General features: G+C 41.8%; 1 long non-coding RNA gene across 3 annotated transcripts in view; it reads left to right on the forward strand.

The window, feature by feature from the left end:
- Positions 1-371: 371 nt before the first annotated feature.
- Positions 372-17,417, forward strand: part of LOC139360008 (uncharacterized) — an 84,197-nt gene continuing 67,151 nt past the window's right edge. For 2 of the 3 annotated variants that reach the window (XR_011616865.1, XR_011616867.1), the window contains exons 1-2: positions 372-465; positions 16,643-16,753. This is a non-coding gene — a long non-coding RNA (uncharacterized lncRNA). Of the gene's footprint in view, positions 466-15,661; positions 15,698-16,642; positions 16,754-17,417 lie in introns of all 3 variants that reach the window. The other variant, XR_011616866.1, reaches the window with a different exon arrangement.

The following is a 17,417-nucleotide window of genomic DNA, read 5'->3' on the forward strand; positions in this document are numbered from 1 at the left end:
AAAATCAGAGTGGGGACAATTTCTCTCTCCTTTCCTTTCGTTTCTGCATCAAGCTGAGCCTCGATAGTAGAATTTACCACTTTGCTGTGAGCCCAGCAGGCTGCCTCACCTCCATTAGCACAGCCAGGCACTGTTAGGGGTCATGAGTGAGAAGGCGAGTGGAAGTAGTTTGAGGTGTCTTTTCTTCCTTTGTGTTTGTTCCCCAGGGCATCCCCTGGGTGATGCTAGAAGATAACTTCTTGTCATTACTAAGCACTGCTGGTATCCCCTGCAGTCTTCGGCACAGGAACTCAGCCACTGGTTGGGGCACTGAGCTAGGCCCAATGAGGTATGCAAAAAAGAGAAAGCACTGATCCTTACCACCATGGAGCTTATAAGGTAGCTGCAAAAGGGAAGAGACACACTCCTAAGATCACTAACAACATCCAACAGGAAATAATAAGTTCCAAATGGGCGCTACGCACGGTAAGGATGTGGGCTGATTGGGACACAGGAAACTTTTAAATGAGGTGATCAGAAAGGCTTCATTGAGAAGGTAGTAATTGATTTAGTCCTTAAAGGGAAGGAAGAATTAAATAGTGCCTGGGAGGTTTGAGATGGTGCAGTTTCTAAGAACATCTTCTTGCCCAAATCCTTTCTGGGAATTTCTTAGGGAGAAGAGGAAAGCTGTGTTTTGATTTAGTTTGATGATAGAGGATGCCAGTGGCTCGCCCTAATTGTGGCACAAGCACACTTTGCTAGAAGGTTTCTGTTTCTTACTGAATTCTACACAGAATCAGGTAAAGATTATGATACAGTTAAATTTCACCACCATGATTTTCTTAGAAATACGTTTTATGGAGAGATGCTTCAATTGGGCAGCGCAAATTTCTCTCCGTACTTCAGAAAACCACTTAGCACCTGACTTCAGCTTGAAAAAATAGTCATTTATCTTTCGAACCCCAAGCATTCAATTTTAAACATTGGTAGAAATTGATTAATAATGGTAAAGCTAGAAAAACTCCCTAATAATCTTTAAAGAAAACAAAACAGTAGAGTCATTTTTTATTTTAAACTTGAAGCTTCGCATTTCAAAGTTTCATCAAACTGTCCCCCCTCCCCTTAATTTAAACCATTGTTTTCCAAGGGAAATTTAATAATAAGAGCTGCCATGTGTTTCTGCTTAATTTTGGAAGCCTGTGTTATGCAGTCAAAGATTCTCATTTGAAAATAATTCCTGTCCTTATTCTTAAACTGCCAGGGGAATAAGATTTAAAAAATATGTTGCAGCTCTCAAGTTTATGTTTTGCCTAAAGCCAGGCAGTGATGGGAGATCAAAGTTTAGAGTGCAGTTCTAAAGTTAGAACCACTGCCTTGCAACGTGCTCACAAATGGGGAGCAGGGCCCGGCAGCTGCCTGCCCAGGTCCTCCAGTAATTAGTCCTGGTGCAGGCAGAGGCCCCTGCCCCTCCCCTGGGCAGGTCCTAGGCCTCAGGGCCTCTGTCGCCTGGGAAGCAATCCCCACAAAGACAAGGCTGGCGTGGTATTTTTAGATCACATGTGTGCACTGTATAGGCCTCCTGCGTTCCACAATTTGCGTCTGAGAGGAGTGGGAATCGAACACCCTGCTTGTGTTTGCTGTCTGCTGGGCCTGTTGTTAGTGGGGGCTATTTGTCAACATGACAGACTCATCTAATAATGTTTGAGGATGGACAAACTGGGGCATGTTTGCTAGTCTCAAGTTGTCTCTTTTCTCTCTTTAAAAAGGAGTATGTGTGTGTGTGTGTGTGTGTATTTTTTTTCTCAAGCCCAAAGCCCTCCTCCCTTATCAAATCCCTAACATGGCTATTTTACACCTCAGTGGAACTGATTGTAGATTGTCATTTCTTTTTTTAACATTTATATTTTTGCAGAGATGGGGTCTCGCTGTGTTGCCCAGGCTGGCCTCAAACTCCTGGCCTCAAGTGAGCCTCTGCTTTGGCCTCCCAAAGTGCTGGGATTACAGGAGCGAGTCACCGTGCTTAGCCTAGACTGTCGTTTCTTAGAGCACCAGCGTAACATTCAGGGGCAGCAGCAGAGCTCATGAAGGTTGTCTTCATCTCTATTTTCACCCTCTTGGACATTCTGCTTGCTTTTGGTCAGCAGGGCTGAAGGACTCAATTGTAAATTCAAATGTTAGAGTTCCGAAGTCATAGGTATCTAAGTAAGTGCATCTTTATTGAAAAGGTTCCAGCCTTGCACCACCGAAAATGAACTTGACCCACAACTACACTTTGGCCTAGCCTGAACATAACACTGAACTTTGGAAAGTTGGCAAATGATGACGGGAAGCCCAAGCCTTTTCCCCTTGGATGTGAGCTGATGGGATCCTGCTGACAGCCACGTGCTACAGTGCATTCCCCGAACTAGTGCCATCGAGGCTTCCCGTTGACTGCTGGTCCCCTGGCAGCTGTTCAAGGAGAAGCATCTGAAACAGCTGTCTATTTTCAGCTTGCCATCTCTTCTCAATTTCAGATAGAGGATTTTTACACAGAGTCCTGATTTTACAGTGGCTTCTAACTTTGCAGTCCTTGATACACTTTGTTCTGTAGTTGATAATAGGAAAAACAGGTGAACTGCTAAGTTTCGCTCAAGCTGTCCACTTAGCTATTTTTACTCTTGGTAAGCTGAATCAGCTCTCTGTATTCCTTTCCTAGAACAGAGACGATCAGCTCCTTTTGAACAAGAGGCAATAGGAGACGAATTCTCCATAGACGTCTTACCACTTCACCCTTGAAGCTTTTGTGCAGTGATTCAGGAGAAACAGACTCCTTTCTAAAAGTGTTCAGGGTTGCACAACCCCACAGGACAGCCTCACATCTCTCCAGCGGAAGTAACCCTGTTAGCCCAAGTCTCTCTTCTGGTGCTGGAAGCCAGGCCTAAACTCCAGTCCCAGATGAGAAATGGCACATTCTTTTAATTCTTCTCTGCCTCTTCAAGTGCCAGCCCTAAGAGCTGCTCTAGGTAGAGTCCTTTGAATTGATGGTGAAAAGGATTAAGACATTCGGGGCCGTTGGTATGGGGTGAATATATTTTGCATGTGAGGGCACGAATTTGGGGGTAGTCAGAGGCCTGAGTGTTAGGGGCTGAAGTGTGCTCCTTTCAAATTCATATGTTAAAGTCCTAACTCCCAGCACCTCAGAGTATGGCTGTATTTGGAGATAAGGTCTTTAAAGAGGTAATTAAGTTGGAAAAAGATCATCAGGGTAGACTCTAATCCAATATAACTGGCGCCCTTATAAGAAGAGAAGATTAGGATGCAGATGCACACAGACAGAAGACCAGTTGAAGACACAGGGAGAAGACAGCCCTCTACAAGCCAAGGAGAGAGGTCTGAGAAGATCCTACCCCTACTGACACCTTAATTTCAAGCTTCCAGCCTCCAGAACAATGAGAAAATAAATGTCTATGTTTAAGCCACTCAGTCTTTGGCACTTTGTTATGGCAGCTCTTGCAGGCCAACACAGATTGTGGTTTGGTACGAGGGTGGTACAAAGCCACATCAGAGAGAGCTGTTAGACATCCTCACGCTAAAATATACCTGGATGCGTGTTGGTAGAAGATTGGGACTAGAACCTGTTTCATTTGTTATATTTCGTAAACCTACTTGTTTGGGGGAGTCATTTAAAAGAAAGGAAAAGAGATGATTGCACCCTAAGGACATGAACTTGTGCAGTTTTTATTGTGGAGGGAAAAAAAACATGACACTACCAAACTGGCAATTTCTCACAATACCAGGTGCATTACAGATTGGTGTGTGGGCTTTTGTGAATTGGTTGCATATAAATGAGGAACATTTAAATAAAAAGGAGATCTAGAAACTTTCACTAGTTTTGGGCTTTTATTTATAGTTACTTATGCACAAAGCTTATTTCCCTTCCCATGTAAGTTTTGAGTCATGTCAGTCTAACGGGCTTTTGTGTAAGGTGCTATTGATTTCAGTGTGTAGACAGGGCACCACAACCCCTCCTGTATGTGAGAAACTGAGAGAAAGGGGAGGAGAAGATGGGAAATGCTGAAGAGAAACCTGGTTTGGCAGAGAGTGTGATTCAGTGGAAAGGGATCAGACTGATAATTAGAAGCCTGCGCTTAATCCCAGCCTAAGTAGGAAGCATCAAGGTGATATGTATACATTATTTCATTTTCTTGGACTATGTTGTCCTCAGCTTCAAAATGGAGGGCTGGTAGAGGAATGTCAAGGTCACTTCTCACTCTGGTTCTAGGAGTTCAGAAGGATGGGAGTGGGAGGGGGCATGACTTTTGGAGTGGGACCGCAGGGCCCTGACCTCCCATTCTGCCAAGGACATTGTCCTCACTTTCAACAGCCTCAGGGGCATCTCCCACAGGCACTTCCCAGCCTGGTGCCACCGCAGTCCCTCTGCCCACAGTACCCTGCTGGACCTCCTCTCCTCCTTTCCCTTCTCTACTCTGCTCAGATGTTTGGAGCTCAGTGTCACCTGTTCAGCTCTGGGAACTACTCACAAGGGGAAGTTTTTCATCCTGCAGTTTGGTTTGGGGTCTTATCCTCTTCCATTCCAGGAAGATAGGACTGAGAGTCACTATCTTGCATTGACTCGCTTCTCTCCCAAGTCAAGCTGCTGGAGTGTGTAAAGGAAATAACGTCCATAGCGCTGTGAGCACAGAGCAAGCACTCACATGTTAGCTGTCTTCCCCATCTACAAGGCTTCGGCACTAATGATCTACTCCATGTGTTGGTACTTAGTAGGTGTGGCCTCATTGGTGCCAAGGCAGATGTGTTGTCTTAGCTCCACAACCAGATGGCAAAATCCAGGGTAGGCTTGTGTCAGTCTTGATGTTCTGACTGCAGGCCAAGTTATTATTTTGCATTGTGCAAAGTAGGTCCTCAAAAATTATTGTTGATTGATTAGTTATTGGTTTGAAATCTTCACCAAGAAGCTGTGCCTTCAATGACTCTCTGGTTACAAGGACTCTTTTAAGATTAAGGCAATGTTATCATTTATTCTCGGTATTGATTGAAATTGGTCTCTGAGGCTTCTGATCACCTTCCTTTGCCACAGGGAAATTTTGAATTTACTCATAAGAGGCTCACACATATTAATGGGACGTTCACTTATTTTCAAATACATGTGACAACATTTAGCTTGCATCTGAAATCAGACACTGGGTGTTAATTGTAGATAAAATTGGCCTTTATCAAAACAGCCCCATTGCTAATGATGCTAGCAAGAAAACCGGGCTCCTTGGTGTAGCAAATTGGTCCTATTCTGATTTTTACTGGGAAGCAAACATTTTCTAGGAAAAATAGACCCAAATGAATGGAATTATAGGAACCCAATTAAGTTCATATGTTTCCAAAGGGTCATAAGAAATAAGCCCACAAAAGGAAAATGCTATTCAATGGAAATTTACAAAACCCATGAGTATGAGGGAAGTTTGGGAAGCTCGATGTTCAATTAAGTTTCTCATAATTCCTGGAGCCCATTTATAGAGAAGACTGGTCAGACTGCTGAGCAGATTTGGACCCAGGTTCCTGGCTTTGCAGCTAAGGGAACTGAGGATGTTTAGCAGGGGGAAGAGAAAATTCTGGGTTATAAGGTAGCAGTCTTAAAATATCTGAGGGATTGGCTTGTGAAAGAGGAAATGTATTTGTTCAGGAAGGCACCAGCAGGCAGAACTACAACCTGTGGGTAAAGGAGGCAGGAAGAAAAATTTTGTCCCAATGTTAGGAAGAGTTTTCTAGCGATGAGCTCTGGATGTTCTGAAGCAAAGATGGAGTAATTGGACAGGATTAATGTCTAGGATCTATGTGGGTCCTTACATGTGGGTCCATAATTCTAAAGAATAGATTTAATTACAACACAACTCAAAATCACAAGTACAGGATTCTGAGATGATTTGAAATAAAACAAAACCATGACTGTAAACTGGGCAGATGGTAATTTTTTTCTGGTTCTCCATTAGTTCCTGGGCTTAAAAAATGTCTGAGAACTAATCAGATCCCCAAAGGAAAGGTAAGTCTGTGTGAGGATCCCAGATTTCCATGTGGAAGACCACAGGCAGAGAGCAACTGCAGTGAATCCCTCCACTCCTGGAGAGGGGTTAGACACTTTGTCTAGCTAGAAACTTAAGCATTCTTAGTTTAGAGCAGCCAGTATTCTAGTTCCGGGTCTATCACCCACAATTCTTAATGTTTGACACGACAAGAAGCAATGAGACAGAGTATTAATTCTAGAGCTCCATGATATCATGGGTGATCCTTTCTACCTTTCTGTTTATCTTTCTGTTTGGTATCCTTAGTGAGGTGACACATTTATAGACACACTTACGGGGGGTTGGGGCAGGAGGCAATTATCTGAGGAACAACACCCAAAGAGAGCTTCGGCTTGAGAGATGCAGTAATCATCTCCATTCTCTATGTGATATTGGTTGTGGTGAGCTGCACTTTGTAGTCTGGGGAGAGTCATTTAACCTTTTTTTTTCCATCTGTGAAATGGGCACAGTAGGAACAGAGACCACTAGAGGGGCCGCAGTGAAGGTTAAGTAGCTGGCAAGTGTATGACCTTGCAGCATAAAAATGACTGTTTGAGTAGTATAAGAGAACAAGAAAGAACATTTCTCCGGTTAGAACATTCATGCAGCAGTAGCTAGTGAAATTAAACTCTTTGTCCTAGTGATGAAAAAAATAAGTAACAAACAAATAGCAACTACAACAAAAACCCAGAATGGCCGGGCCAGGGATACAGATTTTCTCCTGTTTGTATGTATACTGTACTGTTGGTATTTTTCTAAGACTCTTTTTTCTTGGGAAAATATCAATGATTTGGTTCCTTAAATATTTAACAAAAAATAAAGTAAATGCGAGAAAGTTGGGTGGTGGGTATAGTTTTTGTTATGAAATAGTTCCCTCAAAACGCCAGCAAGAATGAAATCACTTGAATCTACCTAGCTAGCCTCAGTTCATTCATGAAACACTACACTTTGTCTAACTAGAAACTTAAGGGTTCTCAGTTTAGAGCAGCCAGTATTCTAGTTCCAGGTCTATCACTCACTATCTGGGGGCACCAACAAGAAAAATGAAACCCCTCTGGCCCTCGCTTTCCAGATGCAGTATCAGGATGCGTTTAGCTGCAAGTAACAAGAACTCTCACTCAAGGTATTGGAAACATTAAAGCAGTTCATTGTTTGACACAACAAGAAGCAATGAGACAGAGTATTAATTCTAGAGCTCCACGATATCATGAGCGATCCTTTCCATCTTTTTGTTTGGTATCCTCAGTGAGGTGACCATGTGCTGAGGCTCACCTCATGCCTGCAGAATGACTGCAGCAGCACCAACCCTCATATCCTGTTATTCCTTCTTCTGAGCAAATAAGCCTTTCCCCTAGCCCCCTAGAAGAACTTCCATCTTATCAGACTGGCCAGACAGATTCCATCTGTAAGCCAATCACTAGCAAAGATAGTAGAATCATCTCTATGATTGGCTTTGAACAGACATCAACTTCAGCAAACTTTCTTAAAGGGCCAGCTGGTAAATATTTTAGGCTTTGCTGGCTATGAGACAAAATTAAGGACATTAATGTGGGTGCTTATGTAACCATTTAAAATACAACCATTTTAAAATGCAAAGACCATTCTGGTGTCAGTGTTTTCCAGAGAACCAAAGCCAATAGGATGTGTCTATACGTAGAGAGAGACTTTAAAAATGGGCTCATGTAGTTGTGGAGGGCTGGCATGTCCAAAATCTGCAGGGTGGATTGGTGGGCTGGAGACCCAGGGAAGAAGCCATGTTGCAGTTCAATTCCGAAGGCTGTCTGCTGATGGAATTCCCTCTTGCTCAGGGGAGGTGAGTCTTTTGTTCTATTCAGGCCTTCAACTGATTGCATAAGGCTCACCTATATTATGGAGGATAATCTGCTTTATTCAAAGTCCACTAATTTAAGTATTAATCTCATCCAAAAACACCTGCACAGAAACCTCCAGAAAAATGTTTGACCAAATATCTGGGCACCATGGCCCAGGCAAGTTGACACACAAAATGAACTATCACACATTCCTAGCTCCAGGCCATGCAAAAACAGGTGACAGGGCAGAAAATTTGGCCTTGGGCTGTACTTGGACAATCTCTGGCTTAGATTTACCCCCGAGGTGGGAATGGGGTCATTTCTCTTGAGAATGGACATCTGAACAAAACCAGGGTCAGTTAGCAAGGAACAAGGATGATGGGTAGACAAATACCCCTGCTCTGCCAGTCCTACCTATTCAACACAGGTTTTTGAGATAATAAACATATAAATCCCTTGAAGAACTTTGGACAATTGCAGCAGAATGTAAGGCAGAAATCCTGATTCAGTACCTCCTCACATTTTTTTTTAAACAAGTGATTCACTATTTCTATTTGTCAGCACATGCTTTATCTTATTCTTCCTTTTCCATGCAGGAGACACTTGCTATTCAGTTCCCTAGGCATAGGGAAAAGGCAACTTGTTACTAATTATTGAGAGAATGAGAGAAGCTATAGTGATCAATGCTTCTGCTGTGGGTGACAAGTACACCAATGGGCATAGGCAGATGCACTCCAGTCAAGAAGAGAGTTTAAAGAACCAGGCACTCTGAGTTTTGGTGGAGATGAGCTAGCTTGGGCTGTTTCCTAGCAAGTGAGGTGAGGAGAGCGTGAGTTGCCCTCCACGCAGATGCAGGTCCTGATTTGCTAATTCTCCCTGTCAGTCCTATAGGGCTCTTTTTCAATTCAGGTAAAATGACAGGTACTCTAGTGAAGCACTGTGCTTAGGCAGTAGGGAGGTAGATTTGTGGAAAGTAAAATGCCTGCCCTCGTAAAGAGCATAGTCTAGAGACAGAGGCAGATACAGAGAGATCGCCATGTGCTCCTCAACTGTTGGGGCAGGGTGCACCATCACCTTAGTGCACATTTGGCAATGTGGGAGGGGATGCTTTGGGTTTCCACAGTAACTGGCATTCCCCAGCCACCTAGTATTTGTGCCTGGTTGCTGGTGTGTCAAATGTCCCGCAGTACAAGGGACAGTCACATACAAGAAAGAATTGTCCCACTGAAAACACCGGTAGTTTCCATGGAGAACTAAGGGATGATGAACTGTCAGTCAAGGGATGCAGAAGGTGTACCATCAGCCACCTTCCTCCAACATGAGGGGTGCTGATATTGATGTGGCAAGAAAGCTGGAATCTGCCAGGCTGCCTTGTTTGTCATGAACTCATGTTTCCCCTGAAATTCAGGAAAGGACTAGGACTAGCTTTGGTAGGAACAGGGCCTCTCCTTATGGTTTTGTAGATTATGAATTGCACAACTCCAGGGGGAGCCACCTGTGTTTCAATCACCATAGATTTCAATAGCTATTACCACTTTTTTCTGGTAGATGGCAATAAAGTATCTCAAGAAAGGACATCTTATGAATTCACACTGAGTTAGTCGCAGGGCTGGGCTGGAGGTGGCAGGAGAGAGAGATGTGGTATGTAGACAGTTTCCAATGTAGAGAAAAATTAAGTGGCAGGACTTAGGTGGATAATTGCTGAAGTGGTTACAGCCAGGGCAAGATTTTGGTCTCTGGCCAATGTGTTGCAGGAACAACAATGTCCCAAGGCCTCATCAGGTGTCAGCCAGATGGGGAGACACGTTCAGGTTGCAGCCATAGTGAGGGAGGCCCCAGGGTCTTTGCTTCTTTCACTGACCTGCTTTGGTGGGACTGTGGTCTCAAGAGGAAGGAAAAACATATTGTTCTGGTCACCTGCAGAGGCAGATGGGCCCCCGCCTAAAATTTGGTCTGGATATCAAGATCAGTGGTGCCTCATGCACACCAAGAGGATACAAACCATTTATTACTTACATAATTGAGGTCTCTAGGAAGAGCAAGGCAAGCAACACAGAGAAGTCTGAAGTGACTTCCCAAGTCATTGAGCAAGGAAAGGAGACTGGCCCGGGTTTTTATTGTGGTTAATGGGTGGGGCTGTGGTGAGAGTTCCCAGAAGTCCAGAAAGGGAGCACCCCAACTTTCTTATCAGCTTGGCCAGAGGTGGGACACCACTGGATGAGGGAGGCATGAAGTTTAAAAGCTGCCAGCAAACAAGAAAAATGGACTCAGATGCCTCATTAAACACATCCTCTCTCATTGAGATGCAATCCTGTTCTCTGCCTTTTGGGATGATTGCAGGGGAGAAACGGGAAAGGGCTTTCAGGACCACTCCTTCAGCATGGCCTCACTTCTACCTATGCAGGGAAGAACTCCAGAGAGATGGGAAATCGAGGCTTAGTCCAGGGCAGGCATGGAATCCAGTGGCTACATGATAGTCAGGTAATGGGGGACTCACCAGAGTGCAAGTGAGTATCCTTGAAACTGATGGAGACAGTAAGACCTGGTTGAGCCCTCGGGTCCTAGAACTTCCTCTGAGTTTAATTCCTTGGGCACCTCTGTTAATTAGCACCAGAACATTTTCTGGAGTCAGAATCAGTGTGACATGTGTAACCAGAGTGCATGTTAAGATGAGGTGTTCTGACACTTTGCTTCCACACCATGGGAAACAGAAAGTGCCACTGCTCTTACCATTTCTCCAGAGGCTGACAAAAGTGACGAATTGAGCTCTTAATGTATTGCAAGCTGAATACACTTGAGCATATAAGCGAACGGGAAAAGAAAGAAGGCAGAGTTATTGAGGCAACAATTCAGATTTAATTGCATTTGATATAGACCACCCTTTAAAAATAGTTTGGTGGGTAAAAGGCTGCAGTAATTTATGGAACATTCTGCTTGCTTCCAGGGAAGTTGACAAGTCTGGACTGAATCAAGAGAATCAGCATAAATCTCAGCCGATGCCTAATTTTAGAGATGTCTGGTCTTTGAAGGAGTCTTGCCACAGCCAGATGGGGTGGGAGACAGCATTTGAGGGTGGAAATGCAGGAGGTGCCAAACTGAAGCTCAAAAGGTTAAACCCATTTTTGTGGCTGATAAATCCTAAGCAAAAATGAATTGGATTGTGGGAAGAGTTATGTACTGTAAACTGGAGTCTCTGGGGGAGGCTGCAAAAGTCTTGAAGGCTCTCAGGTAGATTATTTAATTCCTCCAGGCCTTGACATTGTACATCTTTAAGATACTGAGCTCATTCTCACAGTGAGTGGCTCAAAACAAGATAGCTGCGTGACCATGGGCAGGTCACCAGGCCTCTCTGGGGCTTTACTACTTTATGTGTTCAGTAGAGAAATTCCCCTCTCTACTGTGTAGCTGACTTCAAAGCTCAGCTTAGGTCATGATCACTGAGAAACTTCTAAACAAAGTTTCCAAAGGAAGGCCTGTGTCCTGTTCATCTTTGTGTTACAATACCTGGCACTTGGCGAATGTTCAGTTATGATAGATATTTAGCTGAACTGAAGGATTAAACTGCCCATCTTAATGGTAAATTACATCCCTGAGCTTCTGTAATTTTAAATTCAACTTATTGTGGCCAGTCTCAAGAAAGGCGTGTGAATGGTGGCATGGCCTTTATATGTCTCAGAACATTGGTTCTAGTGCACTCGTTATTACTGGGATGACAAGGATGATTTTATGTTATTCTGGGGGAAGAGAGAACAGGACAAAAAGACTTTCTGAAGAAGCTGAGTAACTATCTACTCATTTAAAGTCATGTATTGCCAGGAACCAAAGAATCTAGGATCATATTATAACATGTTTGAAGTTGAAGAGTGTGATGGATTTGAGGAGTGTCCTTCCAAGCTTTGTTCTCAGACCACCTCCATCAGAATCTCTTGCTAAATGAAGATTCCTTGGCCCTGTTCCTAGATCCATGAAGTCAGAATCTTTTCTGTTTCTGATTCTGCCCAGGAATCTACACTTTAAACAAACTCCGTGGATAACTCTGATGCACACTTAAGTTTCATGATTGTCAGCATAGGAAATTACAAAATAGTTTTGTGGGCTTGGGGAAAGGAGAAATTTAGCCCAAACAGCACAATTAAGTATGGGTTCATTATGGTGCAGGGGGCAGTGCAGTCTTCGAAGTCCAAAAGATCCGTGCAGAAATTCTGCATGAAATGCTTCTTAGTGGCCAGGTGCTATGGCTCACACCTGTTTTCCCAGCACTTTGGGAGGCTGAGGTGGGCAGATCACCTGAGGTGGGGAGTTCAAGACCAGCCTGACCAACATGGAGAAATCCCATCTCTACTAAAAATACAAAATTAGCTGGGCATGGTGGCACATACCTGTAATCTCAGCTACTTGGAGGCTGAGGCAGGAGATTGGCTTGAACCTGGGAGGCGGAGGTTGCAGTGAGCTGGGCGACAAGGCCACAAGAGTGAAACTCCATCTCAAAAAAAAAAAAAAAAAAAAAAAAAGATTCTCAGCTGTGTGACCATGAGCAAGTGACTTCACTTATTATTAAGCCTCTCTTTCTTCATCTGTGAAATGGGCATACTAATGCCCTCCTTGTTGTAAAGATTAAAACAAATGTATGTAAAGGGCCTAAAACATAAAAGGTGTTCAGTAAAGTGTTAGCTGATATTATCTTCTTTGTAGCATCCATCAGAATGAGATGTTCCCAGGGTGAATGGGAAGTTACCTGTGTGGGGAAGGAAGATAACTTCTTACTAAGATTCTTTACAGGGTTAGGATGGGTGGGCATAAGGTGTGCAGAGTGGAGAGGAAGCTAACTTCTATGATAATGTTCTTAAGACTCTTACAAAATGTTTCTCAAAGTATGTTTTCTGCAGTCACCTCTTCACCAGAGAGACTACTGTAAAATATTCCTAATATATTGAGAAATTAAGGGACATCCATTCTTTTTTAAAACTTTTATTCATTTTTAAGTTTTCAAGAACATTTCATCATAAAAATTTCAAATTTTACGTGAAAATGGAGAGACAAGTGTAACAAATCCATAAATACTCATCAATGACTTCCAGTGATTATCAATGTTGGCCAGTTTTGTTTCAACTGTATGTACCCATTCCCCTCAATGGATTATTTCTGAGCACATCCCTAACATCACATATTTCTTCCATAAACATTTTAGCATGAAACTCTAAAATAGAGGATTTTAAAGAAAAAAACCAATAATATCATTATCAACCTAAGGAATTAAGAATATCTCTAATACCTTCAAATATCTGCTGAAGTTTTTAAATTATCTATAATTATAATTGATTCATAGGGACAACAATATTCTAGTTGTATCTTTGTTAATAAATAATTATCTAAACTACATCTACAAAGAGAAACTTTACTTCATGAACTATTTGACTACCCAGATGTACTGTTTACATAGGAATACCAGTATGAATGCTCAACGTTTTTCTATTTATTAGTTTCCAGAGCAATTACTTGGTTTCTTTAGTATTATGCAAAGGAAATAAAGCAATAATACTTCGGTTCTTTAGTATTCTGCAAAGTTCATATTTCGACAAAATATAAATTCATGGAATTAAATATTTTTGATATGTTTCAATCTGTTGTAATTATTATTTATGCTCTAATTGTGCCAAGGTTGGCCAGTGGAGCCTCTTCAAGTTGGCTTTTGAACCTTTTAACATGACAGTAGTAGCTTTAATAGCTTCCTTGATTTCTGCTGTGACAGGATGTTCCACCCTTATCTTGTATATTTTTTCCTCAGAACTGAAATCACCTATTTCTCCCAGAACATGGGATCTAGAGATCATAATTTGCATGTCTAAGCATGCACATTGGTGCTATATTCACTGTAATTTCTAGGCCTTTTCACTGAAAAGGCCACTGGCAGAGGTAGAAAATAAACATCTTTTAGTACATTGTGATTTTTATACCGAATTTTTTCCATGCAAATTCAGGACTGAAGTATTTTTACTTACCTTCTGTATTATGTCTGTATCTCTTTCTCTTATGCCTACATCCTGATTTTCAATAACACCAAATAATTACTCATTTGTTTTATCCTGTAATATACACAAAACAGTTTTAGAACAAAATACCAAGACAGTCATAAAAAGTATGACTGAAATGAGATTAAGATAATTTTGCAGCTCTTCAGGCTTAGAATTTTTCCTGTTAGGCTGTATGGTCGATGTCCGTGTTTTAATGTCACTGATCTCCATGTAGCTATGCTACCTGGTCAAACGTGGATTCATATGTTTAATTTTGTTTGTGATTTTTCTGTTTACAAGTTAATTTTCATGGTAATTATGTAAAATATTTACATGATTTCAAAGTCTAACCTTCAAAACCAAGATACAAGCATAAGGTATGACAACTAAGGTATCTTCCCCTAGTGGTGATAATTCAAAATGCCTCCAGACATTGCCAAATATCCCCTGGGAGGCAAAATCACCTCTGATGACAATAGTATTTATTTACACATATATGTACATTTATGAATCTCATGCCCTGAATAATGGCGTTGAGGTCAACAATGGACTGCGTCTATGATGGTAGTCCCATAAGAGTATAATGGAACACATATAACAACTTGATACACGGCACTTGACATTGGCATTGCTAGGGGAAGTAACTGATATTCAGTACCATTGTGCTGGTACATTTGGATTTCCATATGAAAAAATATACACACATAAAAAGATCTACACCATCTAGGTTTGTGTAAGTGTACTCTATGGTGTTCACACAATGAAGAAATAGCCTAACGGTGCATTTCTCAGAACACATCTCAGTCATGAAGTGATGCATGACTGTATAGTTATTTATATCTACATTTCCTCTTCCCATTACTTAGATACACAGTTGCCAACTGCCCTTTTCTTCACTTAACATTTGCCACTCAATAAAATCTATCCTAGAGATCACTCCCTGATATTACAGAGAGCAATTCCTCATTCCTTTCACAGTTATCTAGTGCTCTGTTGTCCCCTTCCTTATTAAACTGTAGCATTTTTCCAGCTCTTCTGCTCATGTGTATAGAAGGGGTCCATTACCATTTGGGCGAGTACACCGAGAGAGTTTCAGGTGCCCGAGGGGTGAGAAAATTAGACAGCAGCCAGGCGCGGTGGCTCACGCCTGTAATCTCAGCACTTTGGAGTCCGAGTCAGGTGGATCACCTGAGGTCAAGAGTTTGGGATCAGCCTGACCAACATGGTGAAACCTCGTCTCTACTAAAAACACAAAAATTAGCTGGGTATGGTGGCCGGTGCCTATAATTCCAGCTACTCAGGCTGCTGAGGCAAGGGAATCGCTTGAACCAGGAAGTCGGAGGCTGCAGTGAACTGAGATTGCACCACTTCACTCCAGTCAGAGCAACAGAGAGAAACTCCGTTTCAAAAACAAAACAAACAAACAACGACAACAACAACAAAAGAAAAGAAAAGAAAAGAAACAAGAAAGTGAGACAGCAAACTAAAAAAACCAGAATAACTTATCCTTCCCCTGGCCACCGCCCATCTACATTTGATTAAGCTCCAAAACAAGTTTTAGTCTTTCTCTCTTCCCCATCAATGACTGTTCTTTAAAAATAAATTTCCATTGTGAAAGATCAAAGTTTTTCAAATCTAGAAGTCTGTTTTTGGCTTTTTAAAAATTATTGTATTATTTTCTCATTCCTGGACTTGGATCTAGGGATGTCCTGTATGCCAATTTGCAAGAGTGTCTGTTTGGGCGTGTAGGCTGCCCAAAGCTGTATTAGTTTTACAGAGTCCATGTTAGTTTTCTATTATTTATTTTCAGATTTCAGGGGACTTTTTCTTATCTCATTGTGCCAAGGTGAGTGCTCTGTCCACTAGTGTCCTGCAAGAGTTGTCAGCAACCATGAGGTTCAAAACATTATTCCAGGTTACTAAGTGGAATTAAAACCTAGGCATGAGGAATTCTTTTTCACTGTGATCAAGTAGCAACTACAAATGTTAGTTTCTTCTGAAGATTAGCAGGCACAAAAAAAAAAAAAAAAAAAAAAAAAAAGCTACCGGATGTGAGGTGGGACACGAAGCTCCTTTGGTGCTGAAACAATTCTCAGAATGAGGATTTGAGGCCAGCCAAATGGAACCCCCAGCTGGGCCAGAGGAAATGAGGCCTCAGCCTTCACCAGGGGAAGACACAAGAGGAGCCCTGAGCTGAAAGTGATGATGGGCTGATTCTTTTATGATTTCACAGAAGCCTTAGACCACAGCAATCTGTTCTCCGTAACAAATGAGAAGGGCCAGGCTCAAATTAATTATTTTGGCACTATTATCATACAGACCAATTCAGTACATTTATATAAAGCTAAATATTAAACCTATTTATTTTCTCCTCTGGCTCATAAGCTGTCCTTCCCCTCCCCCCATAATGGGTTACACTATTAAAGAATGAGAGCTAAAATTTCAGAAAATTCATTTCCATATGAATATCATATTCTGCAGTTTGAAAAAGTACACAAGTATAAAATATACTCCCTTCTGATGTGGTCCCAGGGGGAAGAGTCAGGGGAGGTCTTGCTAACGGTGAGGGTGTGAATGCTGAGTTGGCAGAAAGAAGAGAGGATGGAGGATGCAATAAAGAATGTGATCATTCCTAGTTTTTAAAAATAAATATTTTGTAAGAACGAAGCTTGCAGTCTGCTAACACAGAAATTTAGGATGCCATTTTCCCAATGGTCCCTAAATTATTTCATTTAAATCTTTCTCCATTGTATCAATCAAACCCACCTCTCTGAACTTTCCTTCCTTACAGAATTGCAAATTTTAATATCTGCTTTTAGAATTATCTCCTGTCTACAAGCAATGGACCAGTAATAACACACATTCAAGAGCAACATCTGAAACAACTTCATATAACGGAAAGGTGGGACAGATTTCTTTTGGCCGGTTAAAACACCATATTGAACAAATTATTTGCTCTTCAGTAATTTTTATCTTTTATTTTCTCTTTTCCTAGGCTCAAGATGAATCTGCTTACGCGTGTTTTTTGCTTGCCTTTAATCATACAAATAGCACCTAGCCTATTCTTCCATCTCCTTGCCGCTCCCCCACCCTCCTTCATTAGAAGGTTCCCTCTGTTCCCATTTCCTCTTTTACTTCATTGTGAGCAGCTGGGCTATGTGCTTACAGCAAATTAGCTGTAAAATAAAGCAGGCTTTTTTCCCTTTTTCTTTTTTTTCGGGGCGTTGTGGGAGAAAAGGTGGTTAGAGAAATTATCCTACAATAAGCAAGTGTGGACAAGGATCAAATAAGCAGAAGAAATAATCCTGTTGGAGGGTTCGCTCACACAGATGAACCATAGTTAAGTGTATTTCCCTCCTGGGGGTCTCTGTTGCATCCTTCTGGATCCTTACTCTCAAGTTCTTTACTAGTGGCATTTTCCAATCAGTTCTTGATTTTCACAGACATCCACCAGATGAAACCCTGGTTGGAACGTGTAGTACTTTAAAATATTGAAATCCAACTGCAGTCTCAATGTTGCTGGCCTCACTTCTTGTGTATGTTTAAAAATGCAACAACAATTGTCA

Source organism: Macaca nemestrina, chromosome 19, assembly GCF_043159975.1.
Source record: "Macaca nemestrina isolate mMacNem1 chromosome 19, mMacNem.hap1, whole genome shotgun sequence".
Classification (NCBI taxonomy): domain Eukaryota; kingdom Metazoa; phylum Chordata; class Mammalia; order Primates; family Cercopithecidae; genus Macaca; species Macaca nemestrina.